Genomic DNA, 9,296 nt, shown 5'->3' with positions numbered 1-9,296 from the left:
CCTTACATTAACCCTTCGGCATAAGCATTATTATTCCCTTATTATAGATGAGAAAACTAGTTGGGGAATTAAGCCATTTGCCTAAGGCCACCCAGTTGGTAGGTTGTAGAAAACAAGGATTTATAACCAGGTCTGTCTCTTTTCTCTAACCCAATCTACTTCCCTTCAAGCAGAGATGGTTTTTGTTAACGACCTGCCAGAAAATGCTCACTTGGGATATAAAAAAATGTCCTCCAAACATACTTAACTTAGAAAATTTTTATAGAAATAGATGGGAAAATATGTTGCTTTTCCAGATTTTAAAAAGTAAAAATTTGAAGCTTAAATTACTGAAAAGTGAGCACAATTACATAATTAAAATAAACTGTGTGTATAGGTCTATACTCAAAGAATTAGGCATTTAAAACGATTATTCCACAAAACTAATCAAGTTCACAATCTTTGTTAGAGTAAGACATAATTTAGTAAGTAGACTGAAAACAGACTGAAAAAACGAACAGTTTCCTGTTTGGGTCTAAATATAACATTGATGATCATATTTTAGAATATTTTTTTAGTTTCAGAATTTTAATTATAAGAGAATTGCTGACAAAAGAATAAGAACTCAGAGATTCTTGCAAATGCTTAAGAGAAACCACAAGTTTTTGCTGCAAAGCAGAGACAAAATAGTCTTCATTTTTGTGCCAGAATTTCCTTTTGGGTCAGATGACCAGATCTACAAAAGAGAAAATGAGGAGATTTTGCTATTCTAAAAAGGTTTTCTGGTATATTTAGAAAAAAAAAATTGTAAAAGACATATGAATTATTCTAAAATAGTTTATCAGTTAGTCATCTATCTTATTACTGCACAAAATCTCTCACTTTTCTCTGTCTTGGTTTCTATTTTTGTCTACAAATACTGACAACTTCTCTATCTAGGTTTTTGATGGGGTCAAATGATATGTAAAATTACTTTGCAAAGGTTAAAGTCTTATCATATGGAATGGTAAGTGCATGCAGACAATACTTTTCAAAATTCTCTGATATATTTTCCCCTTGTAGAAGTATAGTTCCCCCCTCCCCATCGCCTTTCCTCCATTATTGCCCCAGAGAAGAACAGGAAGAATGTCAATTAGGGGATGGGGAGGATAAGAAAGGGAGACATGTCTTGTCAGTCAAAAGGTGGAAGTTGAAAACCTCTCAAATTCTAGGAGGCAGAGGGAGAAGAGAGAAAAGAAAGAAGGAAGGAAGGGAGAAAGGGAGGGATGAAGGAAAAAAGGCAAGAACTCAGTATTTGTGTATGGGTTTCATGCATGAAAACTCTCATAAGGTGGGTAGAAATGTTTTGGGAGACCCTGGAATTCCCCTCTTTCCTGAGGGGAGGATGAAAGCCCCTAGGAGAAGTTCTGAGGTCAACATGGCCCTCTGTGATGTGGAAACAGTAGAGCAGGATTGTGTCAGAAAAGTCTACATAGACGGTCCTGAGATGTATGTCTAGTTGCCCAGGGCCTGTACAAGGCATGTAGAGGATCCAGAAGTCTTCATGAACCAAAGGGAGAAGATGCAAACATTTGAGAAAACTGGTAGACTAGAATAGGTCCCAAACATTCTACCACTCATTAGATAGATGAAAATCAGAAAGTCAGATAATACCAACTATTGCTGAGGGAGTTGGGAAACCATCTTGCCTTGTTAGTGGAAATCTAACTTGATACAGTTATTCTGGGGAGTTATCTGACAGTGCTTAGAGAAATCTAGTCATATACACTAAGACTCCCACTCCTTAGTATATACTCTAGAGCCACTCTGACACAGGACTATAAGGGAACATGTATGAGTAGGTTTATTTGGGAAGGCAGAAAGTTGGAGGTAAGTGGGGTATCCATTGCTAGGGGAATGAATTAGTGAATTATAGGACATACATATATAGTGGAATTCTATGTACTACTCAGAATTAATTGTCTAGATGCACATAAAGCAACATGGCTAGATCTTAAAAAGATTTGTTGAATGAAAAAAGAAAAAAATTGTTCTATAGCCCAGTGAGATGTATATAAATTAAACACCTACAACACAAAAAATATTGCATATTTCTCAAAGATACAAACATACCTAAATACATTTATGTTTTATAAACATTTGTGTGGATGCCTCTAGCAGCAAGGGAATGGAAGTTATGAGGAGAAATTAAGGGGAAAACAATAAAATTAATAAAACATGATAACAGGCCTTGTGAAGTTAAATGATAGTGTACCATGAGCTAAGAGGTGTAATTAACTCTGAACGGTAAGTAAGAAAAAAAGCTACAGTTTGCATATCTGAATTACAGTGAATACATGTGTGATGATTATATTCAGGAGAGGTGGTCCTGCAAGGAGTGACAGGGAGTGACCAGCTTCTATGAGTAAGCTACACATCCAAATTTCATAAACAGACAATTTCAGGACCAGGATGGAATTTAGTAAATTGCTTGTTATTTAGTTTTCCAATGGCCTGGCAGATGAAATATTTACCCCCTGTGATTAATTTTTCACTGACTGATCAAACTCAATGTACTGTTTATGTTCTCTGTAACAGGAATTTTAAAGTACATAAATTTTTAAGCAAGAGTCTGATATCCAAAAAGATACATTACTTTCATCTGAAGTAATTTGAAGTTCAACTGGGTGAAATACTGCTACAATTTAAGCTCCTTATTTATAAAATATGGATCCAGCTAATCAGATTTATAGTGTGAAGTTGGAGCTCTCTCTGATGACTAGAGAAGGAAGTCTAATGTTCTTAAAATATTATCCCCTCGGGTCTTCATTATTTACCAGCTGCGTGCTGGCTGTCACTTTACCTTTTTAGTTCTCGGTTTCCTCATCTGTAAAATGATTGGACTAGTGTATCACTCCCTAAAAATGCTATGATTTCACAATAACAAAACCAAAAAAGATGATTAAAATCTACTTTATACTAAATGGAAAGTCCTCCCTGCTGTATTACCAACAGTCTACCAGGAATTGCCTGAGGGTGAAGAGAAGTTGACAAGCACTAACTCCAAAGGTAGGAGTGAGTCAAATTCTATTTCCACACTGTCATGTTTGGGTCACCCAGTACTTTTCAGAATCAGGCATTTAAAAAATTCCAGTGAATTACTCTTTGAGTTATTTTTAAGAGTAGAATTGAGCAATAGATTTATATACTGGTGCCTCAATATAATCCCACTATCAGAATCTGTGATCATGGATGGTGTTAGAAGTAAAATTATTTCTGTAAGTTTCTTTGGGTGCTTTCAGTATAAAAATGTCTTGGATGGTTTGCAAGATGGTCTTGTAATATAATAATAATAATACCTGATACATTATAATACATGCACAGACACTATGATGATTTCTGAACATTAACTCAATTCATTTTCACAACAACCATGTCAGATAGATATTATTATTATCCCCATTTATGAAGGAGAAAAATGAAGCACAGAGAAGTTAAGTAAGTTGCTTAAAATTTTGGCTAGAGGAGTCCACTCAAAGATGGCGGAGGAGTAAGACATGGGGATCACCTTCCTCCCCACAAATACATCAAAAATATATCTACCTGACTTCCTAGGTGGCGCAGTGGTTAAGACTCTGCCTGCCAATGCAGGGGACATGGGTTCGAGCCCTGCTCTGGGAAGATTCCACATGCCACGGAGCAACTAAGTCCGTGCGCCACAACTATTGAGCCTGTGCTCTAGAGCCCGTGAGCCACAATTATTGAGCCCATGTGCTGCAACTATTGAAGCCTGCGCCTAGGGCCTGTGCTCCACAACATGAGAAGCCATCACAGTGAGGAGCCTGTGCACCACAATGAAGAGTAGCCCCTGCTCGTAGCAACTAGAGAAGCCCGTGTGCAGCAACGAAGACCCAACACAGCCAATAAATTAAATAAATAAATAAATAGAAAAAAAAATATATATATATCTACTTGTGGAAAAGCTCCTGCAAAACGCCTTCTGAATGCTGACAGGGGACCTCAGAGCTCCAAAAAGGTGAGAAAATCCCTGTGTGGCTGGGTAGTGCAAAAGCAAAAAGGGAAAAGAGGAGACAAAGGAATCCCAAGGAGATGTGCCCCTCTGGGAGGGAGCTGTGAAGGGGGGAAAGCTTCCCCACACTAGGAAGCCCCCTCACTGGTGGGGATGGACGGTGGGGAGCTTCAGAGCCCCCAGAGGAGAGAGCAACAATAGGTGTGCAGAGGGCAGAGTGGAAAGATTCCTGCACGGAGGATTCAAGCAGCACTCCCCAGCCAGAGATGCTAGTCTGCTCACCTGCAGTGGTGGGTTGGGGCTGGGCGCCAAGGCTTGGGCTTTGGAGAACAGACCCCAGGGAGAGAACTGAGGCTGGGTGCGTGAAAACAGCCTGGGGGGCAAGTGTACCACAGCTAGCTGGGAAGGAGTTTGGGGAAAAGTCTGGTCCTAACAGAGAGGAAGGAGACCTTTGTTTTGGGGTGCTCAAGAGGAGCTTGCTGCTCCATGAACTCACAGGCTGCAGAGCAGTGCCTGTGCGAGCACCACCCATGACCCGGGGCTGTTAAATAGAAACATAGAACCTGCCACCACTGCCGCCACCGATACCGCCACCAAGTGTCCTGTGTGTGGGGCAGGTCATTGGTCACACCCTCCCAGTAGCAGGTGAAGCCCGCCGATGCCAAGGGTCCCATGTTCAGGACCAACTTCACTGGGAGAGTGCACGGCACACCCCAGGCTCATGCTGACCTCTGCTGCTGCAGGCATTCCACAAATTTCAATTAGACTGCCATATCACTCCCTCCCCCTGACCTGAATTTGCAAGTGAGCCCCAATCACCCTCTTTTGCTCCCTCTTGCGTGGGCAGGGAACTGACTCCTGAGAGAAGCCCACAAGCAAAGAAGGCACCAAAACCAAAACTGATACCTGAGGACTGCAAGACCAAAGAAGAGAAAGGGAAACAGCTGAGGAGGAGCAAATTTAATACCCACAATAGTCTTGATAGACCCTGCATCTGTAGATCACCTGAATAGGTAAGTGTGTCTACAATAGAGGCTGTAGACTTAGGGTGCAGCTGTGAACTGTGGGGGTAAATACACACAGGACTAATACCAGATCACAGTCTGAGCTCTCCACAGTCCTCCTCATAGCAGGTGCAGAGACCTACCTAGAAGTATTGGAGGACTTCCTCCTTCCAGGGTCTTGGTGCCCCAGCCAGGGGTCAAACCTGGACCTCTGAGGCAACAAAGCTGAGTCCAGGATGTTGGACTACCAGAGAACTCCCAACCCCATGGACTATTGATCAGCAAGTGCTCTCCCAGAGGTCTCATTCTCAACACTAAGATCCAAATCCAACCAAAGGCCAGCAAACTCAAGTGCTGGATACTTCAAACCAAACAGAACAGAGACAAAAGGAATTACTACTAGGCAGCATAAGGAAAGGAGATAGCAAATACTATAAATTAGACAAAATGAGAAAACAAAGAAACACCTTGCAGGCAAAGGAGCAAGATAAAAACCCACAAGACCAAATAAATGAAGAGGAATAGGGAAATTGCCAGAAAAAGAATTCAGAGTAATGATAGTAAAGATGATACAAAATCTCGACAACAAAATAGAGAAAATACAAGAAACATTTAATAAGGACCTAGAAGAACTAAAGAGCAAACAAACAGTAATGAACAACACAATAACTGAAAGTAAAAATACACCAGATGGTATAAACAGCAGAATAACTGAGGCAGAAGAACGAGTAAGTGAGTTGGGAGATAGAATAGTGGAAATAACTGCCACAGAGCAGGAAAAAGAAAAAAGAATAAAAAGAATGGAAGACAGTCTCAGAGACCCTGGTGGTGACATTAAGCTCACCAACATTCGAAGAAGAAAAAAAGAAAGGGTCTGAGAAAATATTTGAAGAGGTTATAGTGGAAAACTTCCCCAACACGGGAAAGGAAATAACAAGTCCAAGAAGCGCAGAGAGCCCCATACAGAATTAACTCAAGGAGAAACACACCAAGGCACATATTAATCAAACTAACGACAACTAAACACAAAGAAAAAATATTAAAAGCAGCAAGAGAAAAGCAACAAATAACATATAAGGGAAAACCCATAAGGATAACAGCTGACCTTTCTGCAGAAACTCTGCAGGCCAGAAGGGAACAGCAGGATATACTGAAAGTCCTGAAAGAGAAAAACCTACAGCCAAGAAGACTCTACCCAGCAAGAATCTCATTCAGATTCAACAGAGAAATCAAAAGCTTTGCAGACAAGCACAAGTTAAGAGAATTCAGCACCACCAAACCAGCCTTACAACAATTGCTAGAGGAACTTTTCCAGGCAGGAAACACAAGAGAAGGAAAAGACCTACAAAAACAAACCCAAAACAATTAAGAAAATGGTAATAGGAACATACATGTTAATAATTACCTTAAATGTAAATGGACTAAATGCTCCAACCAAAAGACATAGACTGGCTGAATGGATACAAACACAAAACCCTTATATATACTGTCTACAAGAAACCCACTTCAGACCTAGGGGCACATACAGACTGAAAGTGAGGGGATGGAAAAAGATATTCCATGCAAATGGAAATCAAAAGAAAGCTGGAGTAGCAATACTCACATCAGACAAATTAGACTTTAAAGTAAAGACTATTACAAGAGACAAGGAAGGACACACTACATAATGATCAAGGGATCAACCCAAGAAGAAGATATAGTAACTGTAAATATCTATGCACCCAACATAGGAGCATCTTAACACATAAGGCAAATGCTAACATCCATAAAAGGGGAAATCGACAGTAAAACAATAATAGGAAGAGATTTTAACACCCCACTTACACCAATGGACAGATCATCCAAACAGAAAATAAATAAGGAAACACAAGCTTTAAATCACATATTAGAGCATCTCAACTTAATTGACATTTATAGGACATTCCATCCAAAAACTACAGAATAAACTTTCTTCTTAAGTGCACACAGAACATTTTCCAGGATAGATCACATCTTGGGTCACAAATCAAGCCTTGGTAAATTCAAGAAAACTGAAATCATATCAAGCATCTTCTCAGACCACAACGCCATGAGACTAGATATCAATTACAGGAAAAAAACTGCAAAAAATACAATCACATGGAGGCTAAATAATACGTTTTTAAACAACCAAGAAATCACTAAAGAAATCAAAGAGGAAATAAAAAAATACCTAGAAACAAATGGCAATGAAAACACAATGACCCAAAACCTATGGGATGCAGCAAAAGCAGTTCTAAGAGGGAAGTTTACAGCAATACAGTCCTAACTCAAGAAACAAGAAACATATCAAATAAACAACCTAACCTTACACCTAAAACAATTAGAGAAAGAAGAACAAAGAAACCCCAAAGTGAGCAGAAGGAAAGAAACCATAAAGATCAGAGCAGAAATAAATGAAAAAGAAAGGAAGGAAGCAATAGCAAAGATCGCTAAAACTAAAAGCTGGTTCTTTGAGAAGATAATTAAAATTGATAAACCATTAGCCAAATTCATCAGGAAAAAAGGGGAGAAGACACAAATCAGAATTAGAAATGAAAAAAGAGAAGTAACAACAGAGACTGCAGAAAAACAAAGATCATGAGAAACTACTACAAGCAACTATATGCCAATAAACTGGAAGAAATGGATAAATTCTTAGAAAAGTGCAATCTTCCAAGACTGAACCAGGCAGAAATAGAAAATATGAACAGACCAATCACAAATAAGGAAATTGAAACTGTGATTAAAAATCTCCCAACAAACAAAAGCCCAGGGCCAAATGGTGTCACTGGCGAATTCTATCAAACATTTAGAGAAGAGCTAACACCTATCCTTCTCAAACTCTTCCAAAATATAGCAGAAGGAGGAACACTCCCAAACTCATTCTACGAGGCCACCATCACCCTGATACCAAAACCAGGCAAAGATGTCACAAAAAAAGAAAATTACAGGCCAGTATCACTGATGAATATAGATGTAGAAATCCTCAATAGAATACTAGCAAACAGAATCCAACAGCACGTTAAAAAGATAATACACCATGATCAAGTGGAGTTCATCCCTGGAATGCAAGGATTCTTCAATATATGCAAATCAATCAATGATACGACATATTAACAAAATGAAGGATAAAAACCACATGATCATCTCAATAGATGAAGAAAAAGCTTTTGACAAAGTTCAACATCCATTTATGATAAAAAAAACTCTTCGGAAAGTGGGCATAGAAGGAAATTACCTCAAGATAATAAAAGCCATGTATGACAAACCAACAGCCAACATCATTCTAAATAGTGAAAAACTGAAAGCATTCCTTCTAGAACAGGAAAAGGACAAGGGTGTCCACTCTTACCACTATTATTCAACATAGTTTTGGAAATTTTAGCCACAGCAATCAGAGGAGAAAATGAAAAAGGAATCCAAGTTGGAAAAGAAGTAAAATTGTCACTCTTTGCAGATGACATGATAGTATACATAGAAAACCCTAAAGATGCCACCAGAAAACTGCTAGCACTAAGCAATGAATTTAGTAAAGTAGCAGGATACAGAATTAATGCACAGAAATTTCTTGCATTCCTATACACTAACAATGGAAGAGCAGAAAGAGAAATTATGGAAAGAATCCCATTTACCATTGCAACAAAAGGAATGAAAAACCTAGGAATGAACCTGCCTAAGGAGGCAAAGACCTATATGCAGAAAACTGTAAGACACTGATGAAAGAAATCAAAGATGATACAAACAGATGGAGGGACATACCATGTTCTTGGATTGGAATAATTAACATTGTGAAAATGACTATACTACCCAAAGCAATTTACAGACTCAATGCAATCCCTATCAAATTACCAATGTCATTTTTCACAGAACTAGAACAAGAAATTTTACAATTTGTATGGAAACACAAAAGACCCCAAATAGCCAAAGCAATCTTGAGAAGGAAAGATGGAGCTGGAGGAATCAGGCTCCCTGACTTCAAACTATACTACAAGGCTACAGTGATCAAGACAGTATGTTACTGGCACAAAAACAGAAATGTAGATCAATGGAACAGAATAGAGAGCCCAGAGATAAACCCACGCACATATGGGCACCCTATCTTTGACAAAGGAGGCAAGAATATACAGTGGAGAAAAGACAGCCTGTTCAATAAGGGGTGCTGGGAAAATTGGACAGCAACATGTAAAAGAATGAAATTAGAACACTTCCTAACACCATACACAAAAATAAACTCAAAATGGATGAAAGAGCTAAATGTAAGGCTAGAAAATATAAAACTCTTAGAGGAAAACATAGACAGAACA

The sequence above is a fragment of the Hippopotamus amphibius genome, chromosome 4, assembly GCF_030028045.1.
Source record: "Hippopotamus amphibius kiboko isolate mHipAmp2 chromosome 4, mHipAmp2.hap2, whole genome shotgun sequence".
Taxonomy (NCBI): Eukaryota; Metazoa; Chordata; class Mammalia; order Artiodactyla; family Hippopotamidae; genus Hippopotamus; species Hippopotamus amphibius.
Note: the sequence above shows the minus strand (reverse complement) of the source record.